General features: G+C 42.0%; 1 pseudogene; it reads right to left on the minus strand.

Annotated features, from left to right (window-relative positions):
* Window positions 1-538: 538 nt before the first annotated feature.
* Window positions 539-21,286, minus strand: part of LOC115103066 (cadherin-18-like) — a 43,073-nt pseudogene continuing 22,325 nt past the window's right edge.

Consider the following 21,286-nt stretch of genomic DNA (forward strand, 5'->3'; position numbering starts at 1 on the left):
TCCCCTCATCGCCTGTTATTATTAAAGACATTAAGGAACGATTTCTTGACTTTTTTTATGGAGCTGGGCTCTCCTGGGAATTGATCAAGACTGAGCGGGAAACAAGACCTTTTCACAGCTGATTTATAAATCCCCGGGAAGTGATAAAAAGCTGCACACCAAAGCATTTGGATCCAATTATCATTCATAGAATGGTGTTGTTTCCCAATTAAAAGTTGCTCTGGTCCTCTGATGTAGTTTTGGGGAGCTGTACACAAATTTAGATTGGTTAACTAAAGAAAGAGTTGAAAGACTGTTGGTTACTGTTGTAGTGCCCATATTCAGAAAGCGTCTCAGAGTAGGAGTGCTGATTTAAGATCAGTTTGGCCTGTTAGATCATAATGATCATGATAATATGGACTGAGGGGACCTAACTGATTATATATCAGTACTCGTACTCTGAGATACTTTATGAATACTGACCCAGAGACTTACCGCAATGGTACTAAGGAACCGGACACATTATACATCATGACACACAACTTGCATATTAATTCACTTATCCAGAATCATTGACCTTTATTTATCAATAAAAATATACACTAGGGAAAATAGTTTCCTTTTTTAAACAACTTCAGGATTTTGGGGGTTTGTTTTAATCAAAAAATGTTAATAATTTCCCCCACTTCACTTGTCAGAGCCCAGTGTAAAATTACAGTCAATTCCACAACAAAACAAGTTGTATAACTCCAATTAGCTCTGTATTGTTAGGTTAACCTTTAACGGGATTGAAGAGGAGAGATGTTTTACAGGGCTATGCTCTGTTCTGTCTCAGAGAGTTCTGTCTCGAACAGTCTGGACAGTGTGTGACCCTCCGGCTCCCAGTCCTCCAGGTCACTGTAGCTGAGTTCAGGGGGCACGACCTGGGCCAGCCCCAGAGAGCTGACCGACCCCGTGGGAGAGCCACGGCCCTCGTACGAGTAAGTCTGGAGGGAGTCATAGGGCGGCCCGCTGGTGTCCCTGTCAGCTTCCACCACTTTCTGTCTAATGACATGGTGCATATCCTCTGTATCCAGCAGAACCAGGGATGGGCTCTGGGGCCCACAGGCCACCAGCCAACCCTCCGTCCCCGGCCTTACCTCCCGCCGCAGCCTCCTCCGTTCCGCCCTGGCGGGGTTCCGCAGTGCTGCGATGTCAAACGCCTCTGTGTCCTCCTCGCCCCCGCCCTCGTCATCGTATGTGACCACGTTCTCCCGGACGTCCTCCTCAGAGATGATTAACGGCTCCTTCTTGCCCTTTTTGCTCCGCAGGATGACAAATAGCACCACGATGGCTACAGTACAGGACAGAGGAGATGGGACAAGACCACAGCGACTTACAATATGTCATTACAGGCTCAAAATGCACACCCTATTCTCCAATGCATCGATTTGAGAGTGGAATTGTGGCCTTAGCTGCTGGAAACAAATCAGCCAGAGTTACTCCTCCAGCTGGTGTGAAGCCTTTCATTATCTCTACCTCAAGGCAAGAAGGTCTCTCTCTCTCCCCCTCCCCCAGCTCTGGAGTGTGGCTCTAAGCGGCTGACTAAACACATACACAGGCAAGAATATCTCTCCTTTTCCATCTCTAGCCCTCCCTCTTTCTCCCTTCCTCTTTCCCCCCCCCCCTTCTCTCCCATCTTCTCTTCCCTACCATGCCATATCCCCCCGCTCTCTTGTCTCTTACCCAGCAGGATGATGATGCAGAGCAAATGGCGATGAAGGCCCCGGTGCTCAGGCCTGCTGTGGAGAGGAAGGCCGGGACTCGGCAGGCCTTCACCCTGCTGCTGCCACCTCCTCCTCTCTGGCAGACACACACCCGGAGGTTCAAGGTGGAGGTGCTGCTCAGGACAGGCTCTCCTCCATCCTTCACAACCACAGGAAGTTGGTAGAGATCCTGCTCCGATTGGCTGAACTGACGCCTCTGCGCCATGATGCTGGCAGTGTTGTCTGGAGCAGAATGACAAAATTTAAAATACACTGGATGTATAATTGTATTGACAAAAAGTCCCTATAAGTATTGATACAAACATTACTACAAAATGTAGTGTATTTTCATCATTTTATCTACTTTTCCAAAATATACCATCTAAAGGAACATTGCCCTGACCTGTTTTCCCCCTGAAATAACATATGCAACCACGGAGAACAGAAGACCAGTACAACAAATAACTTGCCCTGAGATATGGGGAGTTTTCTCCAACATTGCAGAGGATGCCCATAGTTCCCCATTCATTCCCACTGCTATCTATTAGAAAAGACTGGGGACAGATAGCGACTGCCTCTTCAGGCTTTATTAAAACCGGCCAACAGTATTCTATCCAGCCCAGCACGGCTGTTGCCATAGCTTTTCTCATTCTGGAGAGGCTCCAGCAGATTTTCATTTTCACGGCCCAGAGCCACACTTTTGTATGCACAATCACGGCCCTCCTCTTCACAATACAGATTCATTTTCCCCCAGGCGCACAGAGCCATGATAAAGCATGTCACTTGGGATGGTAAGAGACAGGGAAAGAGGGGTGGGGGGAGGAGGAGGGGCCAACCTTCTGGATATCAACAAATGTATTCCAACAGAGCGAGCCCATGGGAAGGTGCATAGGAGGAAGCGTTCATTTACATAGGATTCCTATTGGCATGCAGGGGCGCTGGCCCACAAGCTTCAAGTCAAAATTCATTACTGTACCTCCTCGCCCACTGAGAGGAAACAGGTAAACAAAAAAGACCAAATATATCTCTCCTTCATCCTCCACTTGGGAGACAATAGAATATAAAGCCACCTCCCAGCTTCTTTCTTCCTCCAAATGATTATGATTACAGCAGAGGAAATCATAGATTATTATCTTTCTCTCTAACACATCCTGGAGAGTAAGCTGCTGTAGGTCTGTAAAATTCTACCTCATTCACAAGGCATTTCTGGCAATATCAATCATGACTATCAGTTGGTGAACGTCAGGAAATCATCCAGACTAACCCCAGGGCACTGATTATATATTAAATAATTTTGGAAATCAAAACCTTTCAAAAGCAAAACATAACAACCACATCTACTAGATTCCACAGCCTGAGGGAGCTAGAGTATCCTACTACCACCCAATCAGTGCACTGATGCAGCAGTGTTCCTTTTAGCTCTAGCTGAGGAGTACTACCTGGTGCTCCTGTGTAAACATAGGCATAATGCACATCAGTGGAAATGTGGTTTCACTGAACAAGCGCCTGAGGGAAAACAGGGCCAGTTGGGGAAGGGATAAAAGCTAAGTGTTAGGCTACACCACCACCGAGAGCACAGAGCGCTGATACAAAACTCAGTGGAAGCTCACTGCCTCTGTCTGGCATCTTTCAGGTTTTTGTCATCCGTCTTGGAAGTCTACCTTAATCTCGAGATTTTCCCTGATCTGCCAATGGAGCTATTGAGCTTTCAGACAAGGAAATAAAAAAAATAAAACAGTGTTCTCTCTGAATTCAGCCAAGTAGCTTTAAGCTAAAATAAGGACGAAGAAAATGATTGTCTGTTACCAAGGAAACACCCCTGCAGGTCCTTCGCTTTTATATTAAAATATGTCTTGAGGGAGGAGAAAGTGTAAACGGGGCTGTTAGACAACAAACGCCACTAGATATATTTGTGTAATGCCACTCCAGAGTATCTGACACAAATATCTGTCCACACCCAGAATCCCTGGTGGTTGAACAAAATGTTGTGCACATTTTTTTAATTGCCACACAAAGCCTACCTTCGTTATCCTTCAGGGTGAAATTAGGATTGACTGGAAGGTCAATTGGCAGGGCAAACGAGAATCGCCCATTTGCAAAGTTGTCCTTGTCTGATGGCCTCACTGTCTGGATCACCTGTCAGAGAAGAGGGAGAGGAGTTTGGGGAAGAGAGGGAGAGGGAAATGGGTGTGTGTCTATATGTATGTACAGTATGTATATATTATATATATATATGTAGTACCAGTCAAAAGTTGACACACACATTCAAGGGTTTTTCTTTATATTTAGTGTTTTCTACATTGTATAGTAAAGACATCAAAGCTATGAAATAACACACATGGAATAATGTTGTAACCAAAAAAAGTGTTAAATCAAAATATATTTTATATTTGAGATTCTTCAAAATAGCCTCCCTTTGCCTTGATTACATCTTTGCACATTCTTGGCATTTTCTCAACCAGCTTCATGAGGTAGTCACCTGGAATGCATTTCAATTAACAGGTGTGCTTTGTTCAAAGTTAATTTGTGGAATTTCTTTCCTTCGTAATGCATTTGAGCCAGTCAGATGTGTTGTGACAGGGTAGGGATGGTATACAGAAGATAACCCTATTTGGTAAAAGACCATATTATGGCAAGACAATTTCAAATAAGCAATGAGAAATGACAGTCCATCATTACTTTAAGACATGACATTCAGCCAATGTGGAACATTTCAAGAACTTTGAAAGTTTCTTCAAGTGCAGTCGCAAACACCATCAAAAGCTATGATGAAACTGGCTCTCATGAGGACCGCCAAACGAAAGGAAAACCCAGAGTTACCACTGCTGCAGAGGATAAGTTCATTAGAGTTACCAGCCTCAGAAATTGCATCCCAAATAACTGCTTCACAGAGTTCAAGTAACAGACACATCTCAACATCAACTGTTCAGAGGAGACTGCGTGAATCAGGCCTTCATGGTCGAATTACTGCAAAGAAAGCACTACTAATGGACACCAATAAGAAGAAGAGACTTGCTTGGGTCAAGAAACATGAGCAATGGACATTAGACCAGTGTAAATCTGTCCTTTGTTCTGATGAGTCCAAATGTGACATTTTTGTGAGATGCAGCAAAGGTAGACGGATGATCTCTGCATGTGTGGTTCCCACCGTGAAGCATGGAGAAGGTGGTGTGATTGTGTGTGGGTGCTTTGCTGGTGACACTGTCTGTGATTTATTTAGAATTCAAGGCACACTTAACCAGCATGGCTGCAACAGCATTCTGCAGTGATATGCCATCCCATCTGGTTTGTGCTTAGCGGGACTATCATTCGTTTCTTAACAGGACAATGACCCAACACACCTCCAGGCTGTGTAAGGGCTATTTGCCCAAAATAAGAGTGATAGAGTGCTGCATCACATGACCTGACCTCCACAATCACCCGACCTCAACCCAATTGAGATGGTTTGGGATGAGTTGGACCGCAGAGTGAAGGAAAAACAGACAACAAGTGCTCAGCATATGTGGAAACTCCTTCAAGACTGTTTGAAAAGCATTCCAGGTGAAGCTGGTTGAGAGAATGCCAAGAGTGTGCAAAGCTGTGCAAAGGGTGGCTACTTTGTAGAATCTATTTGGATTTGTTTAACACTTTTGGTTACTGCATGATTCCATATGTGTTATTTCATAGTTTTGATGTCTTCATTATTATTCCACAATGTAGAAAATAGTAAAAATAAAGAAAAACCCTGGAATGAGTAGGTGTGTCCAAACTTTTGACTGGTACTGTATATATATATATATATATATATATATATATATATATATATATATATATATAATATACATAATATACAGTACCAGTCAAAAGAAAAATCAATATACATAATATAATATACATAATATACAGTACCAGTCAAAAGTTTGGACACACCTACTCATTCCAGGGTTTTTCTTTATTTTTAATTATTTTCTACATTGTAGAATAATAGTGAAGACATCAAAACTATGAAATATATATATATACACAAATAGTACATTATGTACTGCTCCACAAGCAGCTAAATATAATAGGAATAAGTTAAGTAAGTCAACTCACAATATACTTTCATATCATAGTAAAGACTATCTGACTGAACACGTCTTTAACCCTCCCTCCCTTTCTGTTAGCTATTCCATTAGGACGTGCCATTGTTCCACATGCAGCCTTTTTCCAGACAGGAGTATAGATCTGAGCTAGGGCATATGACCTGTCTCTAACAGCATTGTCCCTGATGTATTGTCAGTTCATAAAAAAGACTGGCTTCCGTCAGCAGGTGACCTGAGTGAAAAACTCTCATATGGACAATTCACGAATTGTAGTGGTTACCAGGTACATGCACAGATAGGAGTCTACCTGTGCCGATGTAACAGTATTGCTTCCGTCCCTCTCCTCGCCCTAACCTGGGCTCGAACCAGGGACCCTCTGCACACAACGACAACAGTCACCCTCAAAGCATCATTACCCATTGCTCCACAAAAGCCACGGCCCTTGCAGAGCAAGGGGAACAACTACTACAAGGTCTCAGAGCAGTTGACGTCGCCGATTGAAACACTAGTAGCACGCACCACCACTAAATAGCTAGCCATTTCACATCGGTTACACATTTGCCCTCCCACTCGCCAAGTGCCCTTTTGGGTGGTGGTATATACATATATGTGGACACCTGCTCGTCGAACATCTCAGTTGGTACCCACTTTGCTGCTATAACAGCCTTCAGTCTTCTGGGAAGGCTTCCCATTAGATGTTGGAATATTGCTGCAGGGACTTGCTTCCATTCAGGCACAAGAGCATTAGTGAGGTCAGGCACTAAATTTGGGTGACTAGGCCTGGCTCGTAGTCGCCGTTCCAATTCATCCCAAAGGTGTTCGATGGGGTTGAGGTCAAGGCTCTGTGCAGGTCACTGCTCCAGAGTCCAATGGCAGTGAGCTTTACACCACTCCAGCCGACGCTTGCATTGCGCATTGTGATCTTAGGCTTGTGTGTGGCTGCTCGTCTATGGAAACTAATTTAATGAAACTCCTGATGAGCAGTTATTGTGCTGAAGTTGCTTCCAGAGGCAGTTTGGAACTTGGTAGTGAATGTTGCAACCAAGGACAAACCATTTTTACGCATTTCAACACTCGGCGGTCCCGTGCTGTGAGCTTGTGTGAACTACCACTTACAGTTGACCCGAGGCAGCTCTAGCAGGGCCAAAATTTGACTAACTGACTTGTTGAAAGGTGGAATCCTATGACGGTGCCACGTTGAAAGTCATTAAGCTCTTCATTAAGTCCATTATACTGCTAATGTTTGTCTATGGAGATGGTATGGCTGTGTGCTTGATTTTATACACCTGTCAGCAATGGGTCAGAGTTTTTCAATGGGTCAGCACCTGCCCTCTGAATGGTCTCTGCACGGCCCTGGTGGCAGTGGTGGAAAAAGTACCCAACTGCCATACTTGATACTTTTCAAGTATCAAAAATAAATGTAATTTCAAAGTATACATAAGTATCAAAAGTATAAATAATTTCAAATTCATTTTTTATTTTACGTATAGCCAGGGGCACATTCCAACACTCAGACATAATTTACAAATGAAGCATTTGTTTTTGGTTAATCCGCCAGATCAGAGGCAGTATGGATGACCAGGGATGATCTCTTAACAAGTGTGTGAAATTGATCATTTTCCTGTCCTCTTAAGCATTCAACATGAAACGAGTAAAAAATACATGATTGTTTTTAGGAATGTAGTGAAGTAAAAGTAAAAGTTGTCAAAAAATCAGTTGTAAGTACAGATACCCCCAAAAACTACTCAAGTAGTACTTTAACGTATTTTTACTTCAGTACTTTACACCACTGCCTGGTGGTTAATCACCTGGCTACTGTACCTACACTCCACTATAGCATTGTCAGTCTATAAGAAGCATTCCTAAACTTTTGGTAGGATTTAAAAAAATGTATTTTACCTTTATTTAACTAGGCAAGTCAGTTAAGAACAAATTCTTATTTTCAATGACAGCCTAGGAACAGTGCGTTAACTGCTTGTTCAGGGGCAGAACGACAGATTTGTACCTTGTCAGCTCGAGGATTTGAACTTGGGGAACTTTCGGTTACTAGTCCAAAGTTGGACCAGGTTAGTCCAACACTCTAACCACTAGGTTACCCTGCTGCCCCGGATACAGTAATACACTAAGCTTTGGAAATACAGAATTAGCTGTCGAGGCAATGATTGTGTGTGGCCCTAAAAAAAGTACAATTAGTTCTCAACTAAATAATAATTTACTTCCTTTCGATGAACATAACAGCATATTTTACCATCCATCAAGCCACATTTCCTGAAAGTTACTTTAATTTAATGTAATTTGTTGCAGTTTTGGAAAAAGAGCCTCGGCATCTTAGCATGCATCATCTGTCGCCTTCAGGCAGCTAACTGATTATATGCTGCAGCCTGTTTAGTAATCTTCATTCAAGGGGAAAAATATGAAGAGAGAATGCTATTGCGATGTGAATCTGAGCAGTCGTGGTTTGCTGGACACGGGCCAAATTTGAATGCGAGATGATAAACATTTTCTGCAATCTGGCTCTGTCGCGCTTAATGCAGCTCCTATCTGCTTGTGGAGAAATTGGTACATGCTGAATAATTTATGGGTTCAAGAGGCTGCAAAAGTCTGCAGCACCACAGATAAATCCATTCCTGATGGTGTCAAACACACAACAAAGGCAGAGAGGGTATGTGTGTGTACTGTGTGTGTCTGTGCGTGTATGTCTGTGGGAGAATGTGTGTGACTGCATGCATGTGAGTTCGTGATAAGAGGTTTTAAAAGACAACAGTTGAAGAAGGGAGAATATGATCTCACGGGAGAGAAGGTGGGAGAGAGAGGGGGAGTAAAGTGGAAAATAGCTGAAAAGATGGAGGGAGGTGTGTTTAATGAAAGATACTCACCTGTCCTGCCCTGGAGGTTTCACACACAATGATCTCATCATCTCTTGCTATGTAGGGAGCATTGTCATTTACATCCAACACCTGGATTGTTATAGGAACATGGCTGACGAGACTCGGATTGTCTGAAAATAACAAACAAAAAAACTGAATTAAATAGAACACTTATATTGCATAGCTACTGTCTGTATAAAACACTAAACACATATGTAAAACAAATCTAAAAAGAACATCACAAGCCATAGTTACGTTACAGCCTTATTCTAAAATGGATTAAATAGTTGTTTTCCCTCAATCTACACACAACACCTCATAATGACAAAGCAAAAAAATGTTTTGCATTTGTTGCAAATGTTTTCAAAATAAAAAATGTATATTACGTTTACATAAGTATTCAGACCATTTACTCATCTTTGGCAGTGATTACAGCCTCGAGTCTTCTTGGGTATGACGCTACATACTGGGCACACCTGTATTTGGGAAGTTTCTCACAATCTCTACAGATCCTCTCAAGCTCTGTCATGTCGGATGGGGAGCGTCGCTGCACAGCTATTTTCAGGTCTCTTCAGAGAGGTTAGATTGGGTTCAAGTCCAGGCTTTGGCTGGGCCACTGAGGGACATTGAGACTTGTCTGAAAGCCACTCCTGCGTTGTCTTGTCTATGTGTTTAGGGTCGTTGTCCTGTCCTGAAGGTGAAACGTCACCCCAGTCTGAGATCCTGAGCGCTCAGGAGAAGATTTTCATCAAGGATCTCTCTGTACTTTGCTTCATTCATCTTTCCCTTGATCCTGACTAGTCTCCCAGGCCCTGCCGCTAAAAAAACATCCCCACAGCATGATTCTGCCACCACCATGCTTCACCGTAGGAATGGTATTGGCCAGGTGATGAGCAGAGCCTGGTTTCCTCCAGACGTGACACTTGGCATTCAAATACTTCAATCTTGGTTTCATCAGACCAGAGAATCTTGTTTCTCATGGTCTGAGAGTCTTTCAGGTGCAAATTCCAAGCAAGCTGTCATTTTCCTTTTCCTGAGGAGTAGCTTCCATCTGGCCACTACCATAAAGGCCTGATTGATGGAATGCTGTAGTGACAGTTGTCCTTCTAGAAGGTTCTCCCATCTCCACAGAATAACCCTGGTGTTTGTCAGAGTGACCACCTGGGTCCCTTCCTTGACCAAGGCCCTTCTCCCCTGATTGCTCAGTTTGGTTGGGTGGCCAGCACTAGGAGGAGTCTTGGTGGTTCCAAACTTCTTCCATTTAAGAATGATGGAGACCATTTTTTGGTACCTTTCGCCAGATCTGTGCCTCTACACAATCTTGTCTCGGAGCGCTACCGACAATTCCTTTGACCTCATGTCATCTGTGGGACCTTATATAGACACGTGTATGCCTTTCCAAATAATGTCCAATCAATTGAATTTACCACAGGTGGACTCCAATCTAGTTGTAGAAACATCTCAAGGATGATCAATGGAAAGAGGATGTACTTGATCTGAACTTCGATTCTCATAGCAAAGGGTCTGAATACTGATTTAGGTCATGTATTTCAGTTTCTTTTTGTTTGTACATTTGCAAACATTTCTAAAAACCTGTTTTCATTTTGTCATTATGGGGTAGTGTGAGTAGAATGATGAGAAAATAATCATATTTCATCCATTTTAGAATAAGGCTGTAACGCAACAAAATGTGGAAAAAGTGAAGAGGTCTGAATACTTTGCGAATGGACTGTATATACAGTTGAAGTCGGAAGTTTACATACGCCTTAGCCAAATACATTTATACCCAGTTTTTCACAATTCCTGACATTTAATCCTAGGAAAAATTCCATGTCTTAGGTCAGTTAGGATCACCACTTTATTTTAAGAATGTGAAATGTCAGAATAATAGTAGAGAGAATGATTCATTTCAGCTTTTATTTCTTTCATCGCATTCTAGTGAGTCAGAAGTTTACATACACTCAATTAGAAATTAGTAGCATTGCCTATTAAATTGGTTGACTTGGTTCAAACGTTTTGGGTAGCCTTCCACAAGTTGGTGTAACTGAGTCAGGTTTGTAGGCCTCCTTGCTCTCACACAAAATGTGTTCTGCCCACACATTTTCTATAGGATTGAGGTCATAGCTTTGTGATGGCCACTCCAATACCTTGACTTTGTTGTACTTAAGCCATTTTGCCACAACTTTGGAAATATGCTTGGGTCATTGTCCATTTGGAAGACCCATTTGTGAGCAAGCTTTAACTGATGTCTTGAGATGTTGCTTCAATATATCCACATAATTTTCCTACCTTATGATTTTGTGAAGTGCACCAGTCCCTCCTGCAGCAAAGCACCCTCACAACATGATGCTGCCACCCCCGTGCTTCACTGTTGGGATGGTGTTCTTCGGCTTGCAAGCCTCCCCCTTTTTCCTCCAAACATAACGATGGTCATTATGGCCAAACAGTTCTATTTTTGTTTCATCAGACCAGAGGAAATTTCTCCAAAAAGTACAATCTTTGTCCACAAGCTACTTGCATTTGCAAACCGTAGTCTGGCTTTTTAATGGCGGTTTTGGAGCAGTGGCTTCTTCCTTGCTGAGCGGCCTTTCAGGTTATGTCAATATAGGACTTGTTTTACTGTGGATATAGATATTTTTTACCGGTTTACTCAAGCATCTTCACAAGGTCCTATGCTGGTGTTCTGGGATTGATTTGCACTTTTCACACCAAAACTCGTTCATCTCTAGGAGACGGAACGCGTCTCCTTCCTGAGCGGTGTGACAGCTGTGTGGTCCCATGGTGTTTATACTTTCGTACTATTGTTTGTACAGATGAATGTGGTACCTTCAGGCGTTTGGAAATTGCTCCAAATGACGAACCAGACTTTTTCTGAGGTCTTGGCTGATTTCTTTAGATTTTTCCCATGATGTCATGCAAATAAGCACTGAGGTTGAAGGTAGGCCTTGAAATATATCCACAGGTACACCTCCAATTGACTCAAAATATGTCAATTAGCCTATCAGAAGCTTCTAAAGCCATGACATCATTTTCTGGCATTTTCTAAGCTGTTTAAAGGCACAGTCAACTTAGCGTATGGAGACTTCTGACCCACTGGAATTGTGATACAGTGAATTATAAGTGAAATAATCTGTCTGTAAATAATTGTTGGAAAAATTACTTGTGTCATGCACAAAGTAGATGTCCTTACCGACTTGCCAAAACTATGGTTTGTTAACAAGACATTTGTGGAGTGGTTGAAAAATGAGTTTTAATGACTCCAACTGAAGTGTATGTAAACTTCCGACTTCAACTGTATATATTTCTGTCCAGTGTTCATGTCAGGCACTTTTAGCACATGTGATGTTCATCCCTCTTTTGTCAGAGTATCTCTCCATCAATTAAGGTTCCATTCCCACTGAGCCTCCATCCATTGGTATATCTCGTGTTTGTCTGTGTCCTGAGGTTCGCCATGTTACCTGGCGACACTTGAAAGGTGACCCGGTCACTTAAATATACTATACTCCCTTTCATCATTGGATAAGAACCGGCAGCTGCCACTTCACATTCTGTCACTTGGTGATTACATATACACATCTGATCCACTACCACACAGACTTAAGGGTTCCTTGAGGATCAAATCAAATGTTATTTGTGCCGAATACAAAAGGTGTAGACGTTATAGTGAAATGCTTACTTACAAGCCTTAACCAACAATGCCGTTTTAAGAAAATATAGTTAAGAAAATATGTACTAAATCAACTAAAGTTAAAATAAATAAAGGAACACAATAACATAACAATAATGAGGCTATATACAGGGGGTACCGGTACTGAGTCAATGTGCGGGGTACAGGTTAGTCGAGGTAATTTGTACATGTTTGATAGGGGTAAAAGTGACTACGCATTGACAATAAACAGCGAGTAACAGCAGTGTAAAAACAAAGGGGGTGGGGGTTCAATGCAAATAGTCTGTGTGGCCATTTGATTAATTGTTCAGCAGTCTTATGGCTTGGGGGTAGAAGCTGTCAGGGATAGGGGGCAGTATTCGGAAGTTCGGATGACTGACATGCCCAAAGTAAACTGCCTGTTACTCAGGCCCAGAAGTTAGGATATGCATAATTGGAAGTATTGGATAGAAAACACTAATTCTAAAACTGTTAAAATAATGTCTGTGAGTATAACAGAACTGATATGGCAGGCAAAAACCTGAGGAGAATCCATCCAGAATTTTTGTTGTTGTTGAGGTGACCACCCATTGAAATGCCTGTCTATCAAAGGAAATCCTGCCAGATTGCAGTTCCTATGGCTTCCACTCAACGGTCTTTAGAAAGGGTTTCACGAGCCTCCCGGGTGGGGCAGTGGTCTAGGGCACTGCATTGCAGTGCTAGCTGTGCCACCAGAGACTCTGGGTTCGAGCCCAGAACTAGGCGCACAATTGGCCTAGCGTCGTCCAGGTTAGGGAGGGTTTGGCTGGTAGGGATATCCTTGACCCATTGCGCACTAGTGACTCCTGTGGCGGGCCATCTGGTGCGCTAACCAGATCGCCAGGTGCACGGTGTTTCCTCTGACACATTGGTGCGGCTGGCTTCCAGGTTAGATGCACGCTGTGTTAAGAAGCAATGCGGCTTGGTTGGGTTGTGTTTCGGAGGACGCATGGCTTTCGACCTTTGTCTCTCCCAAGCCCATATGGGAGTTGTAGTGTTGAGACAAGTTTCTCAAGGTGGCTCTCATTTTGACTGTAGTCTTGTGGCACGCGTGCATGAGGGCTCGCACTTCCTTATTTATCTCCGATATTGAACACACTATTCTCCGTCTTAAATTGTATCATTTATTTACATATTATGGTACCTGAGGATTGATTAGAAATGTTGTTTGACTTATTTGGATGAAGTTTATTGGTAACTTTTGGGATTCCTTTGTATGCATTTTGAACGAGTGGAACAGGTGGATTACTGAATCAAGCACACCAACTAAATGACTTTTTTTGGGATATAAAGGACTTTATCGAACAAAACTACCATTTGTTTTATAGCTTGGACCCTTGGGATTGCAAATAGATGAAGATCTTCAAAGGTAAGTGATTTATTTTATCGCTATTTCTGACTTTTGTGACGCCTCTGCTGGTTTGGAAAATATTTTTAATGCTTTTGTACGCGTGCACTGTCCTCAGATAATCACATGGTATACTTTCGCCGTAAAGCGACAAAGCGGCTGGATTAACAAGAAGTTAAGCTTTTAAATGCTTTTAAATGATGTATGACACTTGAATATTCATGACTGTTCAATAGTACAGATTTTGTATTTTGAATTTCTCACTCTGCAATTTCACCGGATGTTCTCGAAGTGGGTCGCTAGCGGCAGGTCTAGCCCAAAGAGGTTTTAAGGAGCCTCTTGGACCTAGATTTGGCACTCTGGTACCGCTTGCCATGCAGTAGCAGAGAAAACAGTCTATGACATGGGTGACTGGAGTCTTTGACAATTTCTTGGGCCTTCCTCTGACACCGCCTAGTACATAGGTCCTGGATAGCAGGAAAGTTGGCCATACGCACTCCCCTCTATAGCACCTTACGGTCGGATGCCGAGCACTTGCCATGCCAGGTGGTGATGCAACTGGTCAAGATGCTCTCAATGGTGCAGCTGTAGAACAATTTTTTTCAAATTATTTTTGTGTACTCACCACCCCCCTTCTCCCCAATTTCGTGATATCCAATTGGTAGTTGTCCCATCGCTGCTCTCGTACGGACTCGGGAGAGGCGAAACACAACCTGGAAGCCAGCCACACCAATGTGTCGAAGGAAATGCCATACAACTGGCGACACGGGTCAGCGTGCATGCGCCTGCCCGCCACCAGGAGTAATATAACCTAAAACACAAGGTTTTGACTTATATCGGCTTGAAAATCTATGGCAAGACTTGAAAATCCCTGTCTAGCAATGATCAACAACCAACTTGACAGAGATTGAATATTTTTTTTGTACAATCCAGGTGTGCAAAGCTCTTATAGACTTACCCAGAAAGTAAATTTGATATTTCTGTACTTCATTTTTAATACATTTGCAAACATTTCTATAACCATGTTTTCACTTAATCATTAGAGGTATTGTGTATAGATGGGTGAGAGAAAATCTATTTAATCCAGTTTGAATTCAGGCTGTAACACAACAAAATGTGGATTAAGGGTCAATAGGTATGAATATTTTTTTGAGGGCACTGTACACTATGCACTATATGTATAGTGTTTATGTAAGTCATGAATCCCTCATTAACATACACCAGTCTCCAGAAAGGTGCGGACTGGTTTTCCCATTAATTATGGTGACTTAACATCATCAGCACAGTGTCAGCTGACATTTATCAGTGGCTAGTTCAGTCCATTAGCTGAACAGTATTGTGCGGAAAAGGGTAAAGGAAAGGGTAATTGCTTAGATAAGCATCAGTGGAAAAAGAGAGGGAAAAGAAAAAAATGATTGACCCGACCACCTTCAGCATCACACTATGATGTTACACGCAGCCCCGGCATCAATCCCAGAAGCCACTGCTGGCTGTTCATTTTGGTGAGCCATGTGTTTAATACTGATACATATTATTAAAGTGACATCGTTAATGCATTCAAGCAGGGTCATGAGCATATTTATCCTCCATTTTGAAAGCCATGATAAAGTAATGTTATTTGAAAGAGAAATCAGGGAAGATGATCCTCTGTGTATTATGGTACTTACCAACCTCTGATGCCATCACAGTGATGTTGTGCCAGGCCACATCCTCTCTGTCCAGACTTCGGGTGGTTTTGATCACCCCGTTATTCAAACCAATGGTGAAATACACCTGCTCCTCTTCACTGTGGTCTATAAAATACCTACATGTAGCAGAGGGAACAATTAAAATAGAATGAATTAAGTTATTTGAATTAAAAATCAGATGATGCTGTTGTATCTCTCGTTCAAAACATATCTGACTTTCAACATGCATAGGTAGAAGCTTTGTGTAACGTCTGCTTCCAACTCACACCCTCATCCACCTAGATCCCCTGAACGCAGCTCTCTCTCCAGATCCCAATCACTAGTTCACACACCTGTATGTCATTATCACGCACTATTTAGTTCAGTTCTTTGCACCCCATCACTGTGAGGTATTATTTGTTTTGTGACACACATCTTTCGGGGTGCTGTTTTTCCCGTGTATGATAGTTTTTGCCTTCCTTACAAACGACGCCTTTTCCTTATTGGATTTCCTGTTATCTACATATTGCCTGATCTCCCAGACTATGTTACTAGCCTTTTCCCTGCCTGTACTGTTGCCCTTTTGGACCCTCTGTGTATGACCTTCTGCCTCCTCCTGTGGTCCTTTGCAATTAACACCTGCTGCGCCCTGCGTTTGAAACCAGCTCTCTGTCTCCCCTCGTGTTCATTACACTTGGATTCTTGTGATGGTGTTTTAAATGCCCACAAAATGTCAGCCACATGCATGTAATTTACCTTACAGGGCTTTTGGTACTGTCAGGGTCCTGAGCCGTCACAGTGCCGACCTCTGTTCCCACGGGGGAGTTCTCGTATACATCCATGATGTAATAGTCTATGGAAAAGACAGGCGGCTCATCCACGTCTCCAATGATGATCCGGAGGGTGGTGGTGTCTTTGAAGGCGCCCAGGTGGGAGAAGCGTGGGTCCCGGTGTGTGTTCACTCCTTCTATGTGAAGCGTGTGGACTTTCCTCTTCTCATAGTTCAAAGGCTGCGGAGGAAACCGGAAAGCAATCCTCTTTTCAAAGTAGTGCTTTTTTTTGTCCCGTTTCTGCTAGTATTTGAGAAGGTACGTGGTAACAATGGGTACTTACTAATAGTATTTAACATTTGGTTACCTCCTGGCATATCTATTAGGCAATTATGTAATTACCATATTATCTGATTTCCCAGGATATCCTTAACTAACCTGTACCCCTGCACATTGACTCGGTACCGGTACTCCCTGTATATAGCCTCGTTATTGTTATTTTATTGTGTTACTTTTTTTTCTTCTTTTTTTTTCTTTTAATTTAGTAAATATTTTCTTAGCTCTATTTTCTTAACTGCATTGTTGGTTAAGGGCTGCAAGTAAAAGCATTTCACAGTAAGGTCTATACCCGTTGTATTCAGCGCATGTGACAAATATATTTTTTCACTGATTTGATATCCATCTTTAAAAAAGGGGACTATTACATGAACCATAAGCACAGGTGTTGTTGTTGTGATGGAATGAAGGGGAGCACTGTACTGTACCAGTCTTAGTGATATGATGCCTTCCTTCTGGTCAGTGTCTGTAGTGATGGAGAACATGGCCTTCCCCTCTGCATTGGTTATGCTGTACCTCATCTCTGCATTAACGCCCAAATCTTCATCGTTGGCTTTAATTTTACCCACAGCTTTTCCAATCTGAGCAGACTCTGGAACGTACAGCTGGTAGTTTTCTTTAATGGGAGGAGCACATGAATAAGCAAGAGGTTATTATCTTAGCATGTATGATAAAGCATTTATGAGTAGATGGAGGAATAATTAGCCTACTGTTTATGCATACCAGCTAGCTGTAAATGTGAATACATTGGTTAATGAATCACATTTTCTGCCTGCTTGCAATTCAAAGATCATCTACACACTACATCATGTTTGTATCACTTATAGCCACACCCACATTGGCAAAACATCTATTATAGGCTACAACTTTAGAAGTAACATTTGGCTGTGCATTACACATCAACAGAATCCCTGATTATATGATTCTACTTATAAATCGTACATTACTCACGGTACAAGCATCTTTGTGTTTTAAACACCTATATAGCGTTCGATATAGCGCTATATAAATATTGTGTTTTATTACAGCAGAGAATCCATCTGTAAGGACAAACAGTGAGGTAGAAAAACAAACAGTAAGACGTCTGTCTACATACTCTGGGGGAATTTAGGAGGATTGTCATTGACGTCTGTCAGTGTGACATTGATGGTGGTGGAGCCTGATAACCCACCCACCGAGCCGGCCATGTCTTTGGCTTGGACCACCACAGAGTACCGTTCCCTGGCCTCTCTGTCCATGTTGGATAGGGCTGTCCTGATGACTCCTGGGTAAGACAAGAATGCTCATTATATCACACAAATAACCATAAATAAACATTGTCTGTTAGAGTAGATACTGTATGTATTGATGATAATAACAATAATAATAATAATTTGGTGGGTGCTTATTGTATTTGTCCTGTTTCACACGTGTATGAATACGCATGTATGAATTGTAAATTCGTTTTTTGCATATCCCATCTCTCCCTGAGACACCTCTCGGATAGTGGGGTCACAGCCAGGGTCTAGCAGCTGTGGACAATCAGAGATTTTCTTCCTCAACAGCATTATTCCAATTCCAATCTTGGATGGATAAGATGCCGGTCACTTTCATTCAGGTTGAAGGCAGGAAAAAGAAAGTCTGACTTGTTGTACAGGAGAAGGAACATTGATTTCTTCAAATTGAGTATCACTTCACATTAATAAATCATTCATAAAGGGTTTCTAAATTCAGCCATAATTACAACCAGCTTTAATACAATGTTCGTCAAAAACACCCTAATGTCTCCATCCCCATGCTTCATCCCTGTGCTGGTTCATTACCCCATTTGATATGCTAACACATAAGCAAGCTTGGCTTACCCCTCTCTGAACTATCAGCTTGCCACCCCCTCCTCTCCTACCTCCTCTCCCTTCAGCTAGACCCGCACCTAAACACCATGCTCTGGCCAGAGGCACTGCTATGCCGCATTATTCGCTTCACAGCGTTACCAAGGAGAATCCCATCTGCCCTAATCTCACCCTGAAGACTGAACAAGGGCTAGAAGGAAAAGAGAACAGATTGACCATACTGTACATTGTGCACCTGTACAAGAGGAAGGCCAAGGGGACAACAGCCAGGACATAGCTCACTCAGTACTGAAAGCAAGGTGTCCTCGGTGGAACATTGTCTGGAACAACCACCACTAAACGGAAGAACACAGGGTCTGACATGCCATAGTTAACTGCGGGTGGTGTCACACTGTGGGGGTTAACTAGTTATTCTGGAACACTCAGGCATTTGTCAGTTATTGGGATCACATGGATTACAGTAAGACGACTCGTCTCAAAGAAGGTTATTTCCCAAGCTTTTTGAGATGTGATAACCTTAATTGAAAATACGAGTCAACCCATCCCCCACACATTGAATCAATGAATGTGCGGATTAACCAGTCAGGACATATTGGTTCTGTGCCCTGTATGTTTATCAGGATAATTAGTACAGTATGTCTTGTCAACGAGTACAGTGACATTCAATGGACAGATAAAGAGCAGGATACGTTTACTCAGAACAGAAAGGAGATAACATTTTAGAGCACCTGAGTGAAATGGCTTCACTCCAATGTATGAATGAGTCCTTATAACTTATTTGATTGTCCTTCACATTTTGTAGCGGTTACATCAGTCTGCTTTTTACCCTATGTATCCACACTTCAAAAGACCAAGGTTAGCCTACAAGTACATACTTATCGACAAGCTCCCAGTCATTTATTGGGTGAACCACCAACGTTTCAGCATCACTGTGCCTTCTTCAGGGGTAATGTCATGAACGCTTGAACCAGGTTATGTAGACAATAGTGAGGGGTGTGTCATAGTCATTAGGGTAATGTGAATGAAAACAACGTAACTGATAAAAGACAACATTTACAGAATGTTGAATATATTAGGTTATTGTTATCAAATTGCAACATAATTAGATATTGTACATAGTAATTCGATCAACTTACATTATTATTTACATACCGATTATTTTATTTAATATACATATTACATATTTCATTGTTTCCATTTCATCTTTGTTACATGTAATCTTTTGGTTCAACCGTAATGCATGATAATTGTTGTTGATGCTTATTATGCATTACGCTTCAATCAAAAGATCACATGTTACAAAGATGAAATGAAATGGAAACAATGTAGCAGTATGATAACAATAGCCTAATATATTCAACAAGCTGTAAACTATTGTCTTACTATGGTGATGAGAATGAAAAAAAAATGTAACAATGACACACCCCTCATTATTGTCACTGGGTGCACTAATTGCACTGTTTGTCTACATAACCTGGTTCAAGCATTCATGACATTACCCTGGAGAAGCCACAGTGATGCTGAAACGTTGGTGGATTACCCAATAAATGACTGGGAGCTTGTCTATAAGTATGTACTTGTAGGCTAACCTTGGTCTTTTTTTTTTTATTTAACTAGGCAAGTCAGTTAAGAACAAATTCTTATTTACAATGACGGCCTGCCTCAGCCAAACCCTAACCATGCATTGTGCGCAGCCCTATTGGACTACCAATCACGGCTGGTTGTGATACAGTCTGGAAACAAACCAGGGTCTGTAGTGATGCCTCTAGCACTGAGATGGAAGAGCCTTAGACCGGTGCGCCACTCAGGAGCCCATGTTGGTGGTTTACCCAATAAATTACTGGGAGCTTGTAAAAGAGAGTCGCACACTATAATTTATTTCTATAGCATACAGTTTACTCGCCGTTAGTCAGCACCTCGACCAGCGTTTTTGGGGTGTGCGCCAGCTCATGCTTTTAATCAGTATACTTATACAACCATGAAGGCACTGAAATACAGCCTCCCAAGGCTACAGTTAAATTACTGTATATTGTAACAAAACAAATAAAAACGCTTTTTAGAAAAGTTTGCCAATGCTATGGTGTATCTTATGGGCAACAATTCACAGGGTTGTTTTCCTTTCAGAAACTAAAACACTCTGTCGCTGAATTCTCAACAAATGACTTGCTGTACTTTAATGAATGAATGAATGAACAAATGAATGAATGAATGAATGGTGAGAAAATGAGAGAAAGAAAAACACGCTAACAGATAGCTCAACCTGCCAGAACAAATGAATACAGAGAAGTGTTCCGCCCCAGAGAATGTCATAGAGATTGCACCAAACACATTGTGGCCACAAACCACCTGCCTGGACAAGTAAGTTCAGCTGTCAACACACCAAAACCACAATAATGCTTAAAAGCCTCTCAGTATTCAGCCAGTGGAAGAAGAACAAAAATTGTCTGAACATGAATACACTGAATTTAGCCCGACCAAATAACAGAATTCAGCAAATGGATTATACTCCAGTCTCTCTCCATTCTCATTCTGTCCAGGTTAAGGCATTACCATAGAACCAATTTGTTCAGCTTCCATTCTCATTATATGGGAACAATTAGTGCTGGGAATTGCCAGGGACCTCATGATATGATATGATATGATCAACGATTCGGTGCCAATACAATATGTATTGTGATTCTCAGAATTTGAGATATTGTATTGTAATACAATACTGTGAGTTTATATGTTTATATGCTGTAGAGAGACAAGAGAGAGCCATGAGAAAATTCATTTTGATCAGTCATGGAAATAAAAGTGCTGAAAACAAACTGGCTCCCTATTTTTTGTTGTTGAATTTTACCCCCTTTTCGTGGTATCCAATTGTTAGTAGTTATTATTTTGTCTCATCGCTAAAACTCCTGTACGTGCTCGGGAGAGACGAAGGTCGAATGCCATGCGTCCTCCGAAACACAACCCAACCAAGCCGCACTGCTTCTTAACACAGCGCGCATCCA

Source organism: Oncorhynchus nerka, linkage group LG20, assembly GCF_034236695.1.
Source record: "Oncorhynchus nerka isolate Pitt River linkage group LG20, Oner_Uvic_2.0, whole genome shotgun sequence".
In the NCBI taxonomy this organism is placed as follows: Eukaryota; Metazoa; Chordata; class Actinopteri; order Salmoniformes; family Salmonidae; genus Oncorhynchus; species Oncorhynchus nerka.